Here is a 22,346-nt window from a genome sequence, read left to right as displayed (position 1 = left end):
ATATATATAATTATCCTTTACATATTCATAATGATAACCGCACTCAGAAGATTCAGAACTGAAGTATATAACACAAAACAAAAAGAATAAGAGGGAAAATCCACAAAAGCCAACCAAAATACAGAAAACAGAAACACAAGGACAAGGAAGCAATGGAAACACCCAGCCACCAGAAAGCAAAAGATAAAATGACTATAAGAAGACCTCATATTTCAACAATCATCCTTAATGTAAATGGACTGAACTCACCAATAAAAAGGCACAGAGTTGCACACTGGATCAAAAAACAAAACCCAACCATATGCTGCCTCCAGAAGACACATCTCAGCTCCAAAGACAAATATAGACTCGAAGCGAAAGGGTGGGAAATGCTATTTCAAGCAAATGGCATTCAGGGAAAAGCGGGAGTAGCAGTACTAATATCAGACGAAATAGACTTCAAAATAAAAAGCTAAAGAAAGATACTGAGGGACACTTCATAATGATAAACGGAATCATACACCAAGACATAACACTTCTTAATATCTATGCTCCCAATCAGGGAGCCCCAAAATATATAAAGCAATTAAAAACAGAACTAAAGGGAGAACCAGACCAAAATGTTATCGTAGTAGGGGACCTAAATTCCCCACTGTCGGATATGGACAGATCATCCAAATAGAAAATCAATAAGGAAATCACATCCTTAAATGACACATTAGACCAATTGGAAATAACTGACATTTACAGAGCCTTCCATCCCAAAACAGCTGCTTATACGTTCTTCTCTAGTGCACAAGGAACATTCTCAAGAATCAACCACATACTGGGACACAGAGATAGCCTCAACAAATATAAGAGGGTTGAAATCATACCAACCGTATTCACTGATCATAATGCTCTGAAACTAGAGATCAGTTGAAAAAAGAAATCAGGAAGAACCACAAATACATGGAGATTAAACAACATGCTACTGAAGAATAACTGGATCAGAGAAAAAATAAAAAGAGAGAGCAAGAGATACATAGAAACAAATGATAATGATAGTATGACATATCAAAACTTTTGGGACACGGCAAAAGTGGTCATATGAGAAAAGGTCATATCATTACAGGCCTATCTCCAAAAACAAGAACGAGCCCAAATAAACAACCGAATGCTTCATCTTAAAAAACTAGAAAAAGAAGAACAAATGAAGCCTAAAGTCAGCAGAAAGAAAGAAATTATCAGAATTAGAGCAGAAATAAATGAAATTGAAACAACAAAACAATAGAAAAAAATAAATGGAACAAAGAGCTGGTTCTTTGAGAAAGTTAATAAAATTGACAAATCCCTGGCTAGATTCACTAAAGAAAAAAGAGAAAGGACACAAACAAAAAACCAGGGATGAAAGAGGGAAAATTGTGACTGACATCACTGAAATACAAAGGATCATGAAAGAATACTATGAAAAATTGTATAACAACAAATTTAAAAACCTAGAAGAAATTAACCAGTACTTAGAAAAATACAATCTTCCTAAACTGAATCAAGAAGATTTAGAAAATCTAAATAGACTGATCAGCAGTATGGAAATCGAAACAATCATCAAAAACCTAGCAAAAAGTAAAAGTACAGGACCAGATGGCTTCGCCAGTGAATTCTACCAAACATTCAAAGAAGATTTAATACCTATTCTCCTCAAACTCTTCCAACATATCAAATAGGAGGTAATACTGTCCAACTCATTTTATGAGTCTAATATTACCCTGCTACCCAAACCTGGTAAAGATAACACAAAAAAAGAAAACTACAGACCAGTATCTCTCATTAACACAGATGCAAAAATCCTAAATAAGATACTAGCGAACCGAATACAGCAACATATTAAAAAGATTATACACAAAAATCAAGTGGGCTTCATCACAGAGTCACAGGGATGGTACAACATACGCAAGTTGATTAATGTGATACACCACATAAACAAATTAAAAAGTAAGAATCATATGATCATATTAATAGATACAGAAAAAGCCTTTGACAAGATACAGCATCCATTTATGATGAAAACACTTAACAAAATCGGTATAGAAGGAAAGGATCTTAACATAATAAAGGTCATGTATAACAAACCCTCAGCTAACATTATACTTAATTGCTAAAAACTAAAAACTTTCTCTCTAAGATCAGGAACAAGGCAAGGCTGTCCACTATTGCCACTGTTATTTAATATAACATTAGAGGTCCTAGTAGTGCAATCAGACAAGAGAAACATATAAAAGGCATCCAAATAGGAAATGAAGAAGTCAAACTGTCATTATTTGCATATGACATGATTCTCTATGTAGAAAACCCTAAAGACTCCATAAGAACACTACTAGAAACAATAAGCAAATACAGTAAAGTTTCTGGATACAAAATCAACGTTCAAATATCCATAGCGTTCATATACTCTAATAATGAAGTGTCAGAAAAAGAAGTGGAAAAAAATTCCTTTTGCAATTACAACAAAAAATAAAATATCTGGGAATAAATCTAATGAAACATGAAAGGACCTATATAATCAAAACTACAAGACCCTATTAGAAGAAATCGAAGAAGATACAAAGAAATGGATCTGAAGAATCAACATAGTTAAAATGACCATATTACATAAAGCATTATACAGATTTAATGCAATCCCCATCAAAATCCCATTGACATTTTTTTAAAGAAATAGAACAAAAAATTTTCAGATTTGCATGGAAGCACAAAAGACCCCGAATTGCCAAAGCCATCCTGAGAAAAAGGAATGAGGCTGGAGGCATCACTCTGCTGGACTTCAAATTATACTACAAAGCGACAGTAATCAAAACAGCATGGGATTGGCAGAAAAACAGACACAGACCAGTGGAATAAAATTGAGAGTCTAGAAGTAAATCCATATTTATATGGGCAAATTATTTTTGAAAAAAAAAAAAACATACAGGGGAGAAAGGAAAGCCTCTTCAATAAATGGTGCTGGGAAAACTTGAAAGCCACCTGCAAAAGAATAATACTGGATTGTCATCTTCCATCACACACCAAAATTAAGTCAAAATTGATTAAGGATCTGAATATAAGACCTGAAACAATAAAATGCATAGAAGAAAACATAGGAACTGAACTCAAGGACCTTAAAGTTAAAGAGGATTTTATGAATTTGACTTCAAAGGCAAGGGAAGTAAAAGCTAAAATAAATGAATGGGACTACAACAAACAAAAAAGCTTATGCTCAGCAAAAGGAATTGTCAACAAGGTAAAGAGACAACCATCCAAATGGGAAAATATATTTGCAAGCAATACCTCCGATAAGGGCCTAATATCCAAAATATACAAAGGACACATAAAACTCAACAACAACAACAACAACAACAACAACAACAACGACAACGACAAAAACGATCTAATCAAAAAATGGGCAGAGGACTTGAATAGACACTTCTCCCTAGAGGACTTATAAATGGCCAAGAAATATATGAAAAGATGCTCAACATCTCTAGCTATTAGGGAAATGCAAATCAAAACATATTAGTTTCAGGTGTACAGCATAATGATTCAATGTTTGTATATATTGCGAAATGATCACCACAATAAGTCTAGTTAACATCTATCACTATAATAGTTATAGATTTTTTTCCTTGTGATGAGAAATTTTATGATCTAGTCTTAGTAACTTTCAAAATATGCAATACGGTATTATGCTGTACATCACATCCCTGTGACTTACTTATTTGATAACTGGAAGTTTGCTCCTTTTGACTTTCTTCACCCATTTGGCCATCCAGCTCTTCTCTACCTCTGGCAACTGGCAACCACCAATCTGTTCTCTGTGTCTATGAGCTTGTTTTTCTGTTTTTTTGTTTCTTTTTTTAGATTCCACATGTAAGTGAGATCATAAGATATTTGTCTTTTTCCATCTGACTTACTTCACTTAGCATAATGCCCTCAAAGTGCATCTATGTTGTCGAAAATAGCAATATCATTCTTTTTTATGGCTGAATAATATTCCATTGTCCGTGTCTCTGTGTGTGTGTGTGTGTGTGTGTGTGTGTGTGTGTGTGCATGTGTATATCACATTTTCTTTATCCAGTTACTCACTAATGGACACTTAGGTCCTTCAGGTCTTTTGCCAAGTTTTTAATCCATTTATTTGTTTTTTGTTGTTGTTGAGTTGTAGGAGTTGTTTATATATTCTGGATATTAACCCTTTATCACATATACGGTTTACAGATATTTTCTTCCACTCAGTAGGTTTTCTTTCATTCTGTTGCTTGTTTCCCTTGCTGCACAAAAGTTTTTAAGTTTGATATAGTCCCATTTGTCTATTTTTGCTTTTTGCGTCATATCCAAAAAATCATTGCCAAAACCAATGTCATGAAGATATTCTCATATGTTTTCTTCTAGGAGTTTTATAATTTCAGGTTTTACATTTGAGTCTTAAATCTATTTTGAGTTAATTTTTGTATATGGTGTAAGTAGGAGCATTCTTTTGCATGCAAATATCTAGTTTTCCTTGTATCATTTATTGAAAAGACTATTCTTTTCCCATTGAATGGTCTTGGCACTCTTGTTGAAAATCAAATGATTTTATTTGTGAAGGTTTATTTCTTGGTTCTCTATTTTATTCCATTGGTCTACATGTATGTCTTTATAGCAGCTCCACACTGTTTTAATTATTGTAGCTTTGTAGTAAGTTTTAAAATCAGGAAATATGAGACCTCCAACTTTTTTTTCAAGATTGTTTTGGTTCTTCAGGGTACCTTGAGATTCCATATGAATTTTAGAATGGATTTTTCTGTCTCTGCAAAAAATGTATTTGAGATTTTGATAGAGATTTCATTGAATCTATAGATCACTTTGGGTAGTATCAACATCTTAACAATACTAAGTCTTCCAATTCATGAGCACAGTTCTTTCCATTTATTTTTGTCTTCTTTAATTTCTTTCAGCAACATTTTGTAGTTTTAGTGTACAAGTCTCTTTCTTCCTTGGTTAAGTTTATTCCTAAATATACTTTTCTTTTTTGTGCTATTATAAATGGAATTGTTTTCTTAATTTCCTTTTTGGATTGTTCATTGTTAGTGTAAATGCAACTAATTTTTGTGTATTGGTTGTGTATCCTATAATTTTGCTGAATTTGTTTATTAGTCCTAATAGTTCTTTTGTGGAATCTTTAGGTTTTTCTACGTACTAGATCATATCATCTGTGAACAGAGAGAATTTTACTTCTTTCTTTCCAATCTGGATGCTTTTCATTTTTCTTACCTAATCAATCTATGTAGAACATACACTGCTGTATTGAATAGAAGTGGTCAAAGTAGGCATCCTTGTCTCATCCTTGATCTTAGAGGAAAATCTTTGAGTATGATGTCAGCTGTGGCTTTTTCACATTAGATTTTTAAGTCTTTAATTCTTTGTTTATCCTGAGGCTGAGAAAGAAAACCAAGAAATTCTTTCCACGAGATTACATCTGTAATATGTATAAATTGAGTGAATTCTTTTTTTTTTTTCAAGGTTACTAAACTATCTCAGAGTTCCTGGCCTGCCAGTATGTGACTTTTCTTGCTCACCTACCTATATGGCTGGAAACCAAGTAAACCAACAGAGTCAAGCCAGTTTTCTTCAGTGGCCTCTTATAGTCAACCTTAATTCTCTAACTGTAGCTGGTGATACCTGATTAAATGAACATCATTCTCAAATATGACATTTCAGGTAAGGCCTTAGTTGTATAACTAATGCTTCAATTATATCCTGGTATAAAGGAGAACAGATTCTTATTGAATTTGTACAAATCATAATATTGCCATGAAAAGTAAGAAGACCCAGTTAGAGTCTGTAAATTCTACAGCGGGTTGGGAATCAGTGAGAAAAAAAGTCATTTACAAATATTTAATTTTAGTTTACAAACACAGTGTCTAGTAAATTGTTATGGGTTATAGATGTAAGAAAGACATAGGACCACATTACATATCCAGAACGTAGAAGATTAAAACAGTAGCAATGTTACTGAACAGAAAGAGTTTGTCTACCTGGAGCTAGCAGAGCCAAACACTAAACACTGAGAATTGCAGTGGAGAAAGATTGGCTATTTTATTATGAATGGCACCACCCAGGAGAACTGGAAGCTAATGCTCAAAAGCTGGAACTTCCCAATGGTTTGTAGGTTATAAATTATATAGACACTGTGGGTTAGGTGTTTTGGGGTCATGCTGGGAACTGATTGGTCAGAGTGAGTTAAGGATAATCATTCATTTCTTTAGGTCTTGAGGACAGTCCTGAGGTCTGTTCCAGTGTCCTTCTGTCTGATTTCATGGGAAAGTAGCCACGGTGTTGTTCCAACTTAGGGCTCAGGAGCTAAAATATAACTTAGGTCAAGATGTTATGTTTAGCTTGTCAGAGCTCTGGACCTTTTGATCATTAGTTAGATCCGGGATACTGTCTTCTGCTGCTTCGGGGGTTGCTGATTATCCGGGTGTGTGTGTGTGTGGTGGGGAGACTAGGTCTCTGAGGTAGGATTTAAAGCTAAATTTAATCAGAGTTATAAAGACTCTTGGTTTCACCAACAATATTCCAAACAAAAACTATAATCATCCCTTATCAGGTCATTCAGTCCTATATAATTAACTCTTGTTCTGCTGAATCTTGGGTTGGTAATCTCATGAACCCATTTGCTTCTCAACAAAAAGCATTCTGGAAATCATAACTCAGTTTATCGGTATGATTTTAAAGTTATTGAACCAATGACTTTAGAAGCTAGTATCCACAAATGCACTTTTTTCAAATGTTAGTAGGCTAAAATACGTAGCACAGTACTTTTTGGGAGAAAGAGTGAAACAGCACACTGGTCCTGTTTCCTTAAAGCAGTTTGGTGATTCATTCAATCCTTGTGTTATTTTACAAAGATAGCACTGCACATATGCCACCCCTGTCCTTAAGATGACCCCAGAGCCAAGAATCTTCAGTCTACTGAACTTAAGTAATGGAGGTGTGTCTACCGGAGCCATTTATGAAAAAGCAAGGGGTCCTTCAATAAGGAAAATCCAGTGCCTAGACCAAATGTGGACAAATACAGAACTGACCAATCAAACCCTGCCAAATTGGAATTTCTTTGAGCTTTCTCTTGCCCCTTGACCCTATACCATAACTGGCCAAGTTGCAAAACCCTCCAATCAAAACTTGCTCCACCGGCTTTACCTCATGCCATCCTCTTCTCCCTAACCCTTAAAACTTGTCCAGACCCCAGACTAGGGAGACAGATTTGAGCAGTGTCTCCTGTCTCCTGCGGGTTGACTCAGCATTAAATAAATAGCTTTTTCATTTCACAAAGGCCAGTGTCATAGTTTTGGCTCCTTTGTGCATTGGGCAGTCAGTACTTTCTCAGTAGTAACAGCTACTTTCCAGCACCCCGACAGCTTTGCATGATTCCACATTGGCTATGTAGGCAAGGCTTGAACCATTGCTCATCTAAGTCATGGAAGAATGCTTTTTGGTCTTCCCAGAGCATAAGAGCATGCAAGGCTTCTGAGCAGCTGTTATCACCACACCATTTCCCACTGCCTCGTCAACTTTCACCCCTGTCTAGCAGAACACTATCTGAAAAGTTTCTTGTTTTTTTGCCTCTTAGATTCTGATGAAATGTATCTTCTCACCTCTCTTCGGGACACAGCTGTAGGTTATACAACTTTAGCTGCAGGACAGACTCCTCAGAAACAGGGTATCCTATCATTCTTGTTGCAGTCGTCTGGCCCCTTTTGTTTTTCCCATTGCAAGGGACAAGGGGAACTATTACTTTTGGCTACTCATCCTTTTTAATGTCTATGTAAGTAACACACTGTCTGTATCTAAAAAGGGCTCATTGTTTTCTTTACTAACCAAATCAGTCATACTGTCTTTGTGTTGACATCTACTTCCACAGGGCTCTGAGATAGTCTTTCCTTGAAAACACAATTTCTGCCTTGCGGATGATTTCTGAGTCTTCGGGCAAGCATGAAAGAAAAACAAAGACTATTTGTAGATGTGATATTGTGATTTATAATAAGAAATGTATATTCTGTCTTTGTCCCTGTTCCTGGCACAGAGCTCCTAAAATCCTTGAAATTTCCTAAGTGATGAAGGCCATAAAGGTGTCTTTTGTTATGTTAATGAGGAGAAATGAGTAACAAAAGAATGAGCTGGTTGCCAGGGGAACCAGCCTTGTGATTAGAGGGTTGGAACTTGTAGTCCCACTCCTCCCCAACCTCTGGGGAGGGATGAGGGGCTAGAGATTGAGTTCAATCACCAATACCTAATTATTTAATCAATCATGCCCATGTAATGAAACCTCCTTAAAAACCTAAAATGATGGGGCAGGAGAGCTTCCAAGTTGGTGAAAACACGGAGATTTGGGGAGAATGGTACACCTAGTGAGGACAAAGAAGCTCCGTGCCTTTTCCCACGTACTTTGCAGTACACATCTCTTCCATCTGGCTGTTTCTGAGTTATATAGCCCTTTATTATAAAAAGGAATTTAATAAGTTAAATATTTCTCTGAATTCTGTGAGTCACTATAACAAATTAATCGAACCCAAGGAGGGGGTCGTTGGAACCTCCAAATCTATAGTTGATCTGTCAGAAGCCCAGGTGACAACTTGGACTTTTCAATTGGTGTCTGAAGCGGGAGAGAGGGAGTCTTGGAGGACTGAAGGCTTAATCTGTGAAATCTGACACCATCTTCAGGTAGAGAGTGTTAGAATTGAGTTGAATTGTGGGACATCCAGTTGGTGTCTGAGAATTGCTGAGTGGCGTGGAAAAAAGTACTTTGGAATTGGTGTCAGAATTGGAGTAGATGACAAAGTCTTAAAATGGCTGTGGTTAATTTATTGATGGATGGTAATTTTCTAAATGAAAGAGCTGATGAGCTTATAACAAGAATAATGCAATTGACAAGGAAATTTTGTTGTTTCTGTGGCATGCGAAACAACCATAATAAAGCCAATCCACACAGTTTTAGACAAAATGCGATTAGGATCATTATTAAACATAGTTTCACTGAAGACAATAAATGTTACATCTGATTTACAAAAAAATAGATGAACATAATTTTTATAAAGGAAAAAAAAATCTCAAAATATAACATAATAATCTGGGAGCATAATGTCAATAATATACCATGAATATACTAAACATTCAGTAAGAATATATACCAAGAGAATGTCAAAGAGATTCATTAAGTCTGGAGTAGGTCCTAGACATCTGAATTTTAATAAAACTTTTTAAGAAAGCTTTTGCCAGTATATGTGCATAGATTTAACTAGTGTCATTATAATTTTCATCACACATTTTGTGTTTGAGCTTCATCTACATTCTAATTGCTATAGCTCTAGTTTCTACATTTGACTGGTATATCGTATTTTGCTATATGATTGTACCATGATTTATTTATCCAGAATAATCCGTTGATGAATGTTTGAGTTGTTTTTAGATTTGTGCTTTTAAAAAGAGTAGTGTAAAGGCCTTTCTGTGCAGGTGTCCTTGAGCATACCTGCCAGGGGTTCTAGGTATATACTTGTAGGTGCATTTGAGGTATCAGATAGGTATAATCTGGTAGATATGACCAAATTGCTCTACGAAGTTGATATACCAGGTCACAAAACAACTAGTTGTGTATGGAAGTTTCCATTGCTCTACATCATCTGTCTAAAGAGGAGGCTGAGTGTCTGGTTCCAAATACGCATCTTTGAGTCAAGCACATGGGGATTATGACAGCAGCTCTTTCGCTTAGTAGCTGTGTGACTGGAACATGTACTTAACCTCTCTGAGCCTTACTCTTATAGTCTATAAAAGGATATCCTGATAGCTAAGAGAATATCTAGAACATATAGATGGACAGCAAATGTTCGTTTCCTTCCTATTCCATCTTTTCCCCTCTTTAAAAGAAATTTTTGTTTTAACCTTAAGATTGTCACTATATATCAGAGAGTATTTGGGGAAATGTTAAAAGAAGAAGGAAAGCAAACACATTCATGTATATTGTGTAACACATTCAGGGCCATTTCTGTAATAAAGAATGCCGTCACAAGAATGAGCTGTCTGATGGAGTAGAGTGGGAGAAAAATAGTCTTTCCTATTGAATGATTGTATCTTTGCTCTGGTCTCTTTGTGTCCAGTAGGTTCAATTTAGGCATGTACATGAACTAGGAGTCTGGGACCTTCTTAAAGCTCCAGAAAGATGAGGCATTTAGTGACTGTGGATTGGCAGGGAGGGACACTGGAACAGGAGTCAGAAGCATTGTCTGAATCTCAATGCCTGAGCCTTCACTGTGACAGGACCTTAAGTGAATCATTTCCTCACTCCTCTCCTCACCTACCAAGAGAATTGCACCAGGGAGCCAGGTCAATGAGGATATGGTATCTGATTGAATATCCATGATGTTCGAGGCCCTACGCCATCTGCTTTACTTGCATTTCTCCTTTTTTGTCAAGCATTTTTGTTCCAGTGGCCTTCATGGGGCGAAATCAGCAACCAATGAAAGAGAACAATATTAGGGATCTATTTTAGATAGTAAGGAGTCACAGAAATACTTTCTGAGAAAGTATATTTAAAAGGTAACCTGAAGTGTGAAAAAGAGAGAGTTAGGGTGGGAGAGACTCCCAGCAAGGGAAATAGCATGTACAAAGGACCTGGGGTAGGAAGTAGTTTGGCCCTTTTAGAATAGAGTAAAGCCAGTGTGACAGAGTATGAAAGGGGAAGGCAGGGTCCAGAGCTGGCAGGGCACTCTGGGCAGTGGTCAGGAATTTGCATTTTACCTGCTGAGCTCTGGCAAGCACTGGAGAGTTTATAAACGGGTGTGAGCTCACTTGCTTTTGGCATCCAGGAAAGTGTTAGACTCAGAGTAGAAATATCACCCTTCTTTGTAAACAGAGCAGAGAAGCCATGAAGAACAGCCTTGTGGGTGGAGGCTGTGCTGCTGAGGTGACAGAAATAGGTCTTTGTTACTATGGAAACCTGACATTGGACTGCTGACAGTGGTGATGAGGACACGTGACAGGACTTGAGCTGGCCAGTGAGACTCTCCTGATTCTCCCACTCTAGTGATTGTATTACATGAGATAAAGAAGGTTGGGGGGCAGCTGATCTTTCATGGAGTTCAGGCCTATCTATTGGTCCTGCTAAGGGAGGATAGAGGTCACTAAGACACACAGTCTCATTTCCTTTGTCTGGATCTGAAACACCTAGGTATTCTTCTGTTCATGGCAAGAGGTCCAGATTCCTCCCTGACGTTTTCCCCATCATAATCTCATGCAGCCACAGTTTCTGAACATTTGATGTTCTTTAAAAGATGCTATTATTACTCACTCAAGGCATAACATTTTCCCTTATTGAACTATAATTCAGAAGGAACACATATTGCATTTATTTAGATTTTTAGCTGTATCCACTGAACACGATTGTATTTTTTGTATTTTTAGATCATAAACCATATGGAGCTAGCTCTCATTCCTACATTAATTTTAGTGGACCAAAGAGTTAGACAAAAGTGTGTTAAGTGTATATTGAATATGTTTTGATTTAGATCTACCACTTTATTATTTGTTTTTTGTTTGTTCCCTCTGTTTTTCATTACCCTGTGTCCCCTTTTTTGCCTTCCTTTGGCATATTTGAATGCTTTTCAGTACTAGATTTTAATTTTTTATTATGATTTTTAATATATCTTTATATAACACTTTTGTGGTTGCTTTATGGATTATGAACTATCTACTAAACTTTTCACAATTTAATTAGAATCAATAGTTTACTACTTCAGTAGATATGTAGAAAACTCACCTTAATAGATTTCCTTACCCTCCCCCCTTATGCTATATTTTCCTTATGTATTGTATCTATTTTGAAATCTACATAGATATCTACAACATCTACATTATTGAAAGCCCCATCAGTCAATGTTATATTTTGCTATCATATTCCAATATTTACCATGCTTTTAGAAACCTATTTGGCTGTATCTTTATATTTATTTCCTCTCTAGATCTCCATGAGTCCCAAATTAGGGTAGGAGGCAGTGGGAATAAAAAATTTGCCATTCATAGTGTTTTATTTTAAACACTTTTGAGCATTTAATGAACTTCCCTCCATGTGGTTTCAAGCTACCAGGACACAGGCCCCAGCCCCCAACACCCTTAAACTTCTCTTTGGCTCTTCTGCTAAAGAATTTGGCCTTCACCATGACAGGCTGCTTTGGGAGCTTCCCCTTCCCCAGAACTTTGTAGTAGCCCGATCACACCAAATCAATGTTAGGAGCAGTTCCTGTCTTGTTTTTGGCAACATTTACCTGTGTTTGTTCACTGACCAAGGTTGACAGTTGGGCAGGTTCCTCTTTAAGTGGTAATGCCTCATAGCAACTTTCCCAAAGTAACCCGGGTGATATTTGTTGAAGTTGATCCTGTGGTGATGCATGCCACCAGCATTACTTTGACCTCCCGGGTGCTTCTGATGCTTGCGATGTGGCCATGGCCATGGCTCCATGGCCCCAAAGTTTCTGGGTCTCCCTCAGTCTGGATAGCATGTCTGCGGCCAAGACAAAAGAGCATCATTCATAATATTTTAAAAATTTGCCATAATATTCTGCTTTAAGAGTAATATAGGTCATTATTAATTAATTAAGCAACACCCTGGACAACATCAAATGCTAGTGCCCAAAGGGATTACAGCATTCAGATCCCCAATGCCTTCAGGACACAATGAGAATAGCTTTAGGTGAATTTCAGGTTCCACCACTAAGTAGGCATTCAAAGCAGTTTCCCTGATTTCCTTAACTTCTCCCAACTTCCTACCCTGGTCTAAATTATTGGGTTAAGTAGGTAACTTGAATAAGTATTTAGATTAAAGGAGATGCAATTTAGAGTACCACTTGTTTGCATTAATTTTTTAAACATTAATTTCCTGCTCTCCATATCATCTTTCTCAGAGAAAACACCTGTTCTGATTGATCCTTTTCTATCTATCATCTTAGAAAAAAAAAAAAAACAATCAATTCACATAATCCCTATGCCACATTCTCTTGACCCTGGGGGTGGGTAGAATTTCATTTCTATCATCATCACCATCGCCAACACCAAGAGTGGTTATTAAATAAGTATCCATGAGAAATTTTAAATGACATGTCCTTAACTCCCGGTGGCCCATCATCTACATAAGAGATCACTGTATATGAAGTGTTTGTTAAACTTTTTCCATAATCATCTCCCAGAAGCCTTTCAGACATATTTTTGCTTAAGTACTCCAACCCGACTCCCCAGCCGAATGTGAAAATTTTAATACCACAGTCTTAGTTTATCTGTTTGTATACTATGTTCCTTTGGAGGTTCACAGACCATTATAATATCTATGAAAACCCTGCCCTCAAGAACGAATGTTAGGCCCCTTGGGGACGATGTCACCTCTGTTGAGAATGCATGGTATATTGTGATTAGGAGAAAAATGAGAATCCCATACCTTTTCCATCCATCCTTTGTCCACACTAGAAAATCTGTCATGACTAGATGCCCAGCCTTGATGGACTATCCATGGAGCCATTGATATGGAACAATGATCAGGTCTCTACTCCTGGAGGGACCCGTAGACCTCCAACCTCATTCCTGTCTGGCAGTGATGCAGGATGGGGCAACCCCCACCTCCCAAGTAGGTACTCAAACCCTACACCAGGAGAGGGTTCTTAGCTTAATGCAAGAAAGAATTCAAGAATGAGCTAAAGGCAAAGGAAGATTTTTTAGGCAAAAGAAAGTTTATTAGAGAAGGAATAACACTCCACAGACAGAGATGTGGTCTCCTCTCAAAGTCAGAGAATGAGACCCTGAGCATCTAAAGAACTGGGATTATATGTGCTTTTTTTAGTTTCTATGACAAATTGCTGATTATAGGGAGTAAGGAATGGAATGAATGATTGAGTTGATCTTTAACTTGTACAGGGTACAGCTTAAAGTCTTTGCTTTCCTGTTTTCCTTTTATGGTATGGGTAAGCATTAAAAGTATGGGTAAACAGTTGTTAGTAATCTTTGCAGAAACCTTCCTTTGTTCTGTAGGTTCCCCGTGGTCTGCCCATATGGTTGATCAACCAGATTCCAAGTCTAACAGCACGGCACATAGCATGCTTTGAATTACACTTGGTTTAATAGTCAAGCTGGAGTGACGTCAGAAGCATGACGGCATGAAGGATCTCTCCTGATTTCTCTCCTTGAAACTATAAAGAGCTAAACACCTACATCTCAAAAAATAACACCCAACCTGCACATAAACATGTCTGGGAGATTTGCGCATCAGAGCATCAGAAGGTGGGCTATTCGGGCGAGCGTGACAGGGAGGCAGATAGAGACAGAGTCAGGTGCTGCGAAAAGCAGCCTGGAGCTCCTGGCAGGGCAAGGGGGAGGGGAAACTAACACTACAGTTCCTTGGTCCTTGGAAGCCCTGAAAAGTTCTGCCAGAAGGATACATATATTCCATGCAATGGAGCCCAGGAAGCAGGGCAGAGAGCAGGGCAGAGACCAAGCACGGAGGGGCAACAACTGTGTCTTAACAACCACCTTCGCCAGGCAGAAAGCTGAGTCATGGCGCCTAGCCATCATCCCCTGCCAACCTCCACTATCCCAGGGTGTGCCCTCCCCCTAAACACACGCCCTTCCAGCAGGAGCACCAAACCATAGGCAATATCTCGCACCCAGAACTGAAACATACACAGCACCCAGACCCAAGGAAAAGAGAGGGGATACAGACAGAAAGCAACTGAAGCATGAGCCAGCATCACAAGAAGGAAAACAGTCACACACAAACTCAACCCACCCCCGTCCAGTCAGGCTGATTAACAAGGAAGCAGTGGAGCATTGCGCCTGACAGTGGGAACAGTACCAGGATATCAGGGCCTTCTCAGAGGTTTGGAATCCCATCGCTTTTAACATTCTGCCACAGGAGTGAAAACTTGGGACCAAGGCAACCTGGTCACAAAGGAAATACACAACTTTCCAGAGAAAAAAGGGCCTTCTTATTTATCTGATTGTTTGTTTGTTTATATTTTTAATGGTGACATTGGTTAACGAAATCCAGTAAGTTTCAGTTGTACATTTTAACAGTAAGGCATATACATATTTACATTGTGTGTTCACCTCCCATTGTTAGATTTCTTTTTGTCACCACACATTTGACCCCTTTTACCCCATCTACCTGCTCTCTCCTTCTCCCCGCTACCCTCTAGTAACCACTAGTCTATTGTCCATGTCCACGAGTTTCTGTTACTCCTGTTCATTTGTTGCTTTTAGATTTATATCCCACATATAAGTGATATCATGTGATTTTCAACTTTTTCTGTCTGGCTTATTTCACTTAGCATGATTATCTTGAGGTTCATCCAGGTTGTCACAAATGGCAGTATTGCATCTCTTCTTATGGCTGAATAATATTCCATTGTATGCATGTACCACCGCTTCTTTAGCCAATCATCTATGGTAGGACACTTCGGTTGCTTCCATGTCCTGGCCACTGTAAATAATGCTGCTATAAAAATTGGTGTGCAAATATCTTTTCAGATATGGGTTTTCAAGTCTTTGGGGTAAATACCCAGTAGAAGGATTGCTGGATCATATGGCAAATCAATTCTTAGTTTTTTTGAGGAACCTCCATACTGTTTTCCATAGTGGCTGTACCAATTTGCAGTCCACCAGCAGTGTATGAGGGTTCCTTTTTCTCCACATCCTCTCCAACATTTGTTATTAGTTGTCCTGTTGATAACAGCTCATCTAACAGGTGTGAGATGATATCTCAAATGCATAATTTGCATTTCCCTAATAGCTAGCGCTGTTGAGCATATTTTCATATATTTCTTGGCCATTTGTATGTCTTCTTGGGAGAAGTGTCTATTCAGGTCTTCTGCGCATTTTCGATTGGATCATTTGCTTTTGTTGTTATTGAGTTTTATGAGTTCTTTGTGTATTTTGGATATCAGGCCTTTATCAGAGATGTTGCTTGCAAATATATTTTCCCATTTGGATTGTTGTCTCTTTACCTTGTTGATGGTTTCTTTTGCTGTGCAGAGCCTTTTTACTTTGATGTAGTCCCATTCATTTATTTTAGCTTTTATTTCTCTTGCCTTTGAGGTCAAATTCATAAAATCCTCTTTAAGTCTGAGATCCTTGAGTTCAGTTCCTATGTTTTCTTCTATACATTTTATGGTTTCAAGTCTTATATTCAGGTCCTTAATCCATTTTGAGTTAATTTTGGTGTGTGGTAATAGACAACAGTCTAGTTTTATTCTTTTGCAGGTGGCTTTCCAGTTTTCCCAGCATCGTTTATTGAAGAGGCTTTCCTTTCTCCACTGTATGGTTTTGATTTTTTTTTTTGTTGAAAATTATGTGCCCATATAAACATAGGTTTACTTCTAGACTCTTGATTCTGTTCCTCTGGTCCGTGTGTCTGTTTTTCTGCCAATACCATGCTGTTTTGATTACTGTCACTTGGTACTATAATTTAAAGTCAAGCAGAGTGATGCCTCTAGCCTCATTCTTTTTTCTCAGGATGGCTTTGGCAATTCGGGGTCTTTTGTGCTTCCATGCAAATCTGATGATTTTTTGTCCTATTTCTTTAAAAAATGTCAATAGGGTTTTGATGGGGATTGCATTTAATCTGTATAATGCTTTAAGTAATAAGGTCATTTTAACTATGTTGATTCTTCCAATTCAAGAACACGGATTATCTTTCCATTTCTTTGTATTTCTTCGATTTCTTCTAATAAGGTCTTGTAGTTTTCATTATATAGGTCCTTCACATGTTTCGTTAGATTTATTCCTAGGTATTTTATTGTTTTCATTGTAATTGCAAAAGGAATTTTTTTCCACTTCTTTTTCTGACACTTCATTATCAGAGTATAGGAACGCTATGGATTTTTGAACGTTGATTTTGTATCCAGAAACTTTACTGTATTTGCTAATTGTTTCTAGTAGTGTTCTTGTGGAGTTAAAAGGGCATTCTTTACCTCAAAGCAGCTATCTAGCAGGCTTGAGCAGTGCAGGAGGCTTGGACGCCACCTACTGGAAATTAAAAGAAAAACTTCTTATCAACATGCTAAAGAGAGGTTATTTTGTAACAATTTTTTTTTTCAAAGAAAGCAAGAGCAGAACCCTTCCATTAATGCCTAGGCAGAGAACTAGTACATCAAACACTATAAATATCCAAGGTGACAAGACAGCTCAGAAAGAAAATAAAATATATCCAGATAATAAGCTTAAAGATATAAACATATGTGATTTAAATGACAGAGAATTCAAGATTGCACTTCCGAAAAAACTCAACAAAATGCAAGAAAATTCTGACCGACAGTTCAAAGAACTGAGAAACAAAATCAATGAACAACAGGAATACTTTACTAAGGAGTTGAAACTCTAAAAAACAACCAAGTAGGACTTCTGGAGATGAAGAAAACACTAAAAGAGATGTAGAATGAAATAGCAAGCCTAGGAAATAGCGTTGACCAGATGGAGGAGAGAATTAGTGATATTGAAGAGAGAAACATGGAAGTGACATAGGAAGAAGAAATGAGACTTGAGAATGAAAAATAATAAAAGAATTCTACAAGAACTATCTGACACCGTCAGAAAAAGCAACATAAAAACAGCGGGCATACCAGAAGAAGAGAGGGAGGAGGAAACAGAGAGCATACTCAAATAAGTAGTTGATGAGAATTTCCCAAACCCATGGAAAGAACTGGATCTTCGAATTCAAGAAGCAAACAGAACACCCAATTAACTCAACACAAAAAGTCCTTCTCCAAGACACATTATATTAACATTGTCAAAAATTAATGACAAAGAAAGAATTCTCAAGTCAAGCAAGGAAAAGAAGACAGTAACCTATAAAGAAAAACCAGTTAGATTATCATTGGATTTCTCATTAAGGAGGGAGTGGAATCAAATATTCAAAATACTGAAAGAAAGAAATTACAGTCAAGAATAATACATCCAGCAAAGCTCTCCTTTAGATACGAAGAAGAAATAAAGACCTTTCAGACATACAAAAGCTGAGGAATTTTCCACCATAATACCTGCATTACAGGAAATATTAAAGGGGTCATTAGACCTAATATAAAAGGACAAAAAAAAAAAACTGTGTATAAGATGACCAACAGGCAGATAGCAGAAAAATGCGACCCTTATTAAGAATGGGGTATTATGAGCTTAAATATTACAAAATGGTTAAAGGTCCAATAAAAAAAAACACTTAAAAAAAAAAGACAACAGCTACTGCAACTTAGAAAGGGGCATACAGCATAAAGAGGGGCAAGGTGACACAACAAAAACAGAAAGGGGGAAGAAGTAAAGGTCTCAAGAAGAAAAAAGTCTACCATATATATATATATCTTTCCTTTACATAAACTTAATGATAACTGCACACATAAAAAAAGCCAGAACTGAGACACATAACATAAAACAAGAGGAAACAGAGGGAAAAAACCATAAAACACCACCAAATTAAAATAACAAACAGAAACACAAGAACAAAGAACAATGGAGACACTGAGCTACCACAAAACGATAAAATGGCTACAGGAAAACCTCATATTTCAATAATCACCCTAAATGTAAATGGACTGAACTCACCAATAAAAAGGCACAAGGTAGCAGATAAGATCAAAAAACAAAACCCAACTACATGCTGCCTTCAAGAGATACAACTCAGCTGCAAGGACAAATATCAACTTTAAGTAAAAGGGTGAAAAATGATGCTCCAAGCAAATAACATCCAGAGAAACATGGATGCAGTCATTCTTATATCTGACAAAATAGACTTCAAGATAAAAAAAAAAAAACATAATAAAAGACAAAGATGGACACTTCATAATGATAAAAGGGACCATACATCAAGAAGACCTAACAGTTATCGATATTTATGCTCCCAACCAGGAGCACCAAATTATACAAATCAACTACTAACAGAACTAAAGGGAGAAACTGACAAAATACAATTATAGTAGGGGACCTAAAGACTCCACAGTCAGCTATGGACAGAAAATCCATAAGGAAATATCATCCTTAAATGACACATTAGACCAATTGGACCTAATCAACATTTACAGAGCCTTTCATCCCAAAACATAAGATTATACACTCTTCTATAGTGCATATGGGACATTCTCAAGGAATTAACTTATTTGGGGATACAAAACTAGCCTCAACAAATTTAAGAAGATTGAAATCATACCAAGCATATTCTCTGACCATAATGCTTTGAAACTAGAGATCAACTATAAAAAATAAATGAGAAGAATCTCAAATATGTGAAGATTAGTGAGAAAAATTGGCGTAGATGATAAAGGTTTTGTTCATCTTTCTTGTGACCAAATCAAAGTTGTGGCAGAAACACGGAGCAAACAGCAAGCAAAGTTGCCTGGGAGCTGGACAAATAATATCACTAGAAGTAGAGAGAGAAATAACTAATCACCCTGCAATGGGAGGAGGTAGGAGGGGGCAAAGACGTGAGGCTGCGAGGTCCGTGCAGCTGAGTGGGACAGAGGCTGTGGCAGTGGCAGCGGCAGACACCTCTTAAACGAGCCATGTCCACAAGCTGACATTCGCAATGACTGACCTGCTCGCTCTAAGCACCAGTGCCGGGTGGCTGCTCAGCGGGGTGCCAGGGGCTTACAGGGGGACACTGAGTTGTTGGAGTGAAGGCCTGAGGCAAAGGTCTCTCCCTGGCAGAAGTGCCGGTGGTATCCATTGTTCCTCTGTTGAGCTCTTCCCTCTCCCAGTGTGCAGGAGCAGCACCCCAAAGCTGACATATCATCAAACTGGATTACAGAGGTCGCTCCACCCAGAGGATTCCCTGAAACTCTGTTTCCCCCAACATGTGGCCCCGCTCAAGCCACATCCAGTTGTATCTTCGGTGAATCCTGTGCTACTTGCTGAGCAGCGTCTAGACTCACACTGGTGGCAGCTGACTAAGATTTCTGGCATGGCCTCTTGAGGCAACTATAAGCCCAGAATCTGTGGATTGCTTGCTGAATCTTAACAGGTGGCCCCAGGGGGACACAGGCTGGGGCTAAACTTGGCTTGCAGCTGAATCCCTCTCAGGACTATGCCACTGGACACCTACTACACAAAGCTGCACTAATAAGACCAGGAGACTTAGGAGCTTTGTTTAGTACATAGAAACAGACACAGAAAGACAGCCAAAATGGGGAGACAAAGAAGCAGAAACCATATGAGAGAACAGAATAGAGATCTAGAAATAATGGAGTCAAGCAATCTACAGATGTAGAGTTCAAAACACTGGTTATAAAGATGCTCAATGAATTTAGAAGAAATGTAGATGAATTCAGTGAGTACTTTAACAAAGAGGTTAAAAAAACAGGAAATGGAAATTATAAAAGGGAACCAGTCAGAAATGAAGAACACATGATCTGAGATGAAGAGTATATTAGATGGAATAAACAGTGGATAAAGAAGAGGATCAAACCACTGATATAGAGGATGGGGAAGCCAAGGACACTGAATCAGAATGGCAAGAAAAAAGAAACCAAGACTATAATAATAATTTAAGGAACCTATGCAACACTATTAAATCTAAAAATATCCATATCATAGGGGTACCCAAAGGAAAACAAGATGTTGAAGAGCTATTTGAAGAAATAATGCTAGAAAACTTCTCTCACCTCATGAAAGAAATAGAAACACAACCCCAGGAAGTCAGAGAGTCCCAAGATAGAGAAATCCAAAGAGGCTCACACCAAGCACATCATCATTAAAATGCTAAAGTTTAAATACAAAGAGAGAATCTTAAAAGTAGCAAGAGACAAGCAATTACTTACCTACAAGGGAGCACCCATAAGACTGGCAGCTGATTTTGCAAAAGAACCTTTGCAGGACAGAAGGGCTTGGCACAAAATATTCGATGTGATGAAAACCCAGGATCTACAACCAAGAATACTTTATCCAGCAAAGCTATCATTTAGAGCTGAAGGACAGATAAAGAGCTTCCCAGACAAAAAGAAGCTAAGGCGATTCATCAACACCAAGCCAGTATTACAGGAACTGTTGGAGGGACTTCTTTAAGAAGAAAAAAACATGTATTAAATATGGGAATAAAGAATGGTAATAACTATATTCCTATCAACAAATACCTCAAATGGAAAAGAATTAAGTGCTCCAACCAAAAAATAGAGTGGCTGAATGGATAATAAAATGAGACCCTTACATATGCTGCCTACAAGAGACTCACTTCAGATTAAAAGACACACAGAGTAAAAGGAAGGAGATGGAAAAAGATATTGCCTTGATGGACCTAGAGGGTTTTGTGTTGAATGAAATGGGTTGAATAGGAAAAGACAAATATCGCATGATTTCATGTACACGTGGAATCTAAAGAATAAAATAAACAACAACAAAAGCAGAAATAAACTCATAGATATAGAGAATATTTTGAGGGCTACTAGATGGGAGGGGAATAGGGAAGACGGCAAAAAAAGGCAAAGAGATTAAGAGGTACAAATGGATAGTTGCAGAATAGACATGAAAGTGTAGAGTGCAGCATGGGGAAAATGGTTAATAATGTAATTAATATGTAAGGGGGAAGCAGGGTACTAGATTTAGTGGGGTGATCGCTTTACAAGTTATATCTGATCACTATGCTGTACAACTGAAACTGGTATATTATTGTATGCCACCTATAATTGAAAAAAACTCATTGAACTGTACAATGTAAATATAAACAACTAATTGTTTATTATATGTCAATAAAGCCGGGGAAAAAAGTACATGATAGTTCCTGCTTCCCACTACCTTGATCAAAAAATATATATATATGTGGAGATTAAACAACATATTACTGAAAAATAACTGGCCCATAAAATAAATAAAAAGAGATATCAAGAGAAACTTAGAAACAAATGGGAATTAAAGTACAACATATCAAAACTTTTGGGACACAGCAAAAGTGGTAATAAGAGAAAGTTATATCATTACAGGCGTATCTCAAAAAAAAAAAAAAACAAGAAAAATTTCCTCCAAAATAACCTAACTTTACATCTTAAAAAACTAGAAAAAGAACAATGCAAAAGAACAATAATAGGCTGCTATCTATCACCACACAACAAAATTAACTCAAAATGCACCAAAGACCTGAATATAAGACCTGAAACAATAAATTGCATAGAAGAAAACATAGGTACTAACTTTGGACCTCGGATTTAGAGAAGATTTTATGAATTTGACCTGAAAGGCAAGGGAAGTAAAGTCAAAATAAATGAATGGGTCTACATCAAAGTAAAAAGCTTCTGCACAGCCAAAGGAACCATCAGCAAGGCAAAGAGGCAAACATCTGAACGGGAGAAGATATTTGCAAACGATGCCTCCGA

The 22,346-nt window shown here is 37.4% G+C and overlaps 1 pseudogene; it reads right to left on the bottom strand.

The window, feature by feature from the left end:
• Nucleotides 1-12,097: 12,097 nt before the first annotated feature.
• Nucleotides 12,098-12,521, bottom strand: LOC105309004 (annotated as a pseudogene).
• Between the last annotated feature and the right edge of the window lie 9,825 nt (nucleotides 12,522-22,346).

The sequence above is a fragment of the Pteropus vampyrus genome, unplaced genomic scaffold (genome assembly GCF_000151845.1).
Source record: "Pteropus vampyrus isolate Shadow unplaced genomic scaffold, Pvam_2.0 Scaffold653, whole genome shotgun sequence".
NCBI classification, from domain to species: Eukaryota; Metazoa; Chordata; class Mammalia; order Chiroptera; family Pteropodidae; genus Pteropus; species Pteropus vampyrus.
Note: the sequence above shows the minus strand (reverse complement) of the source record. Positions and strands in the feature narration are given on the sequence as shown.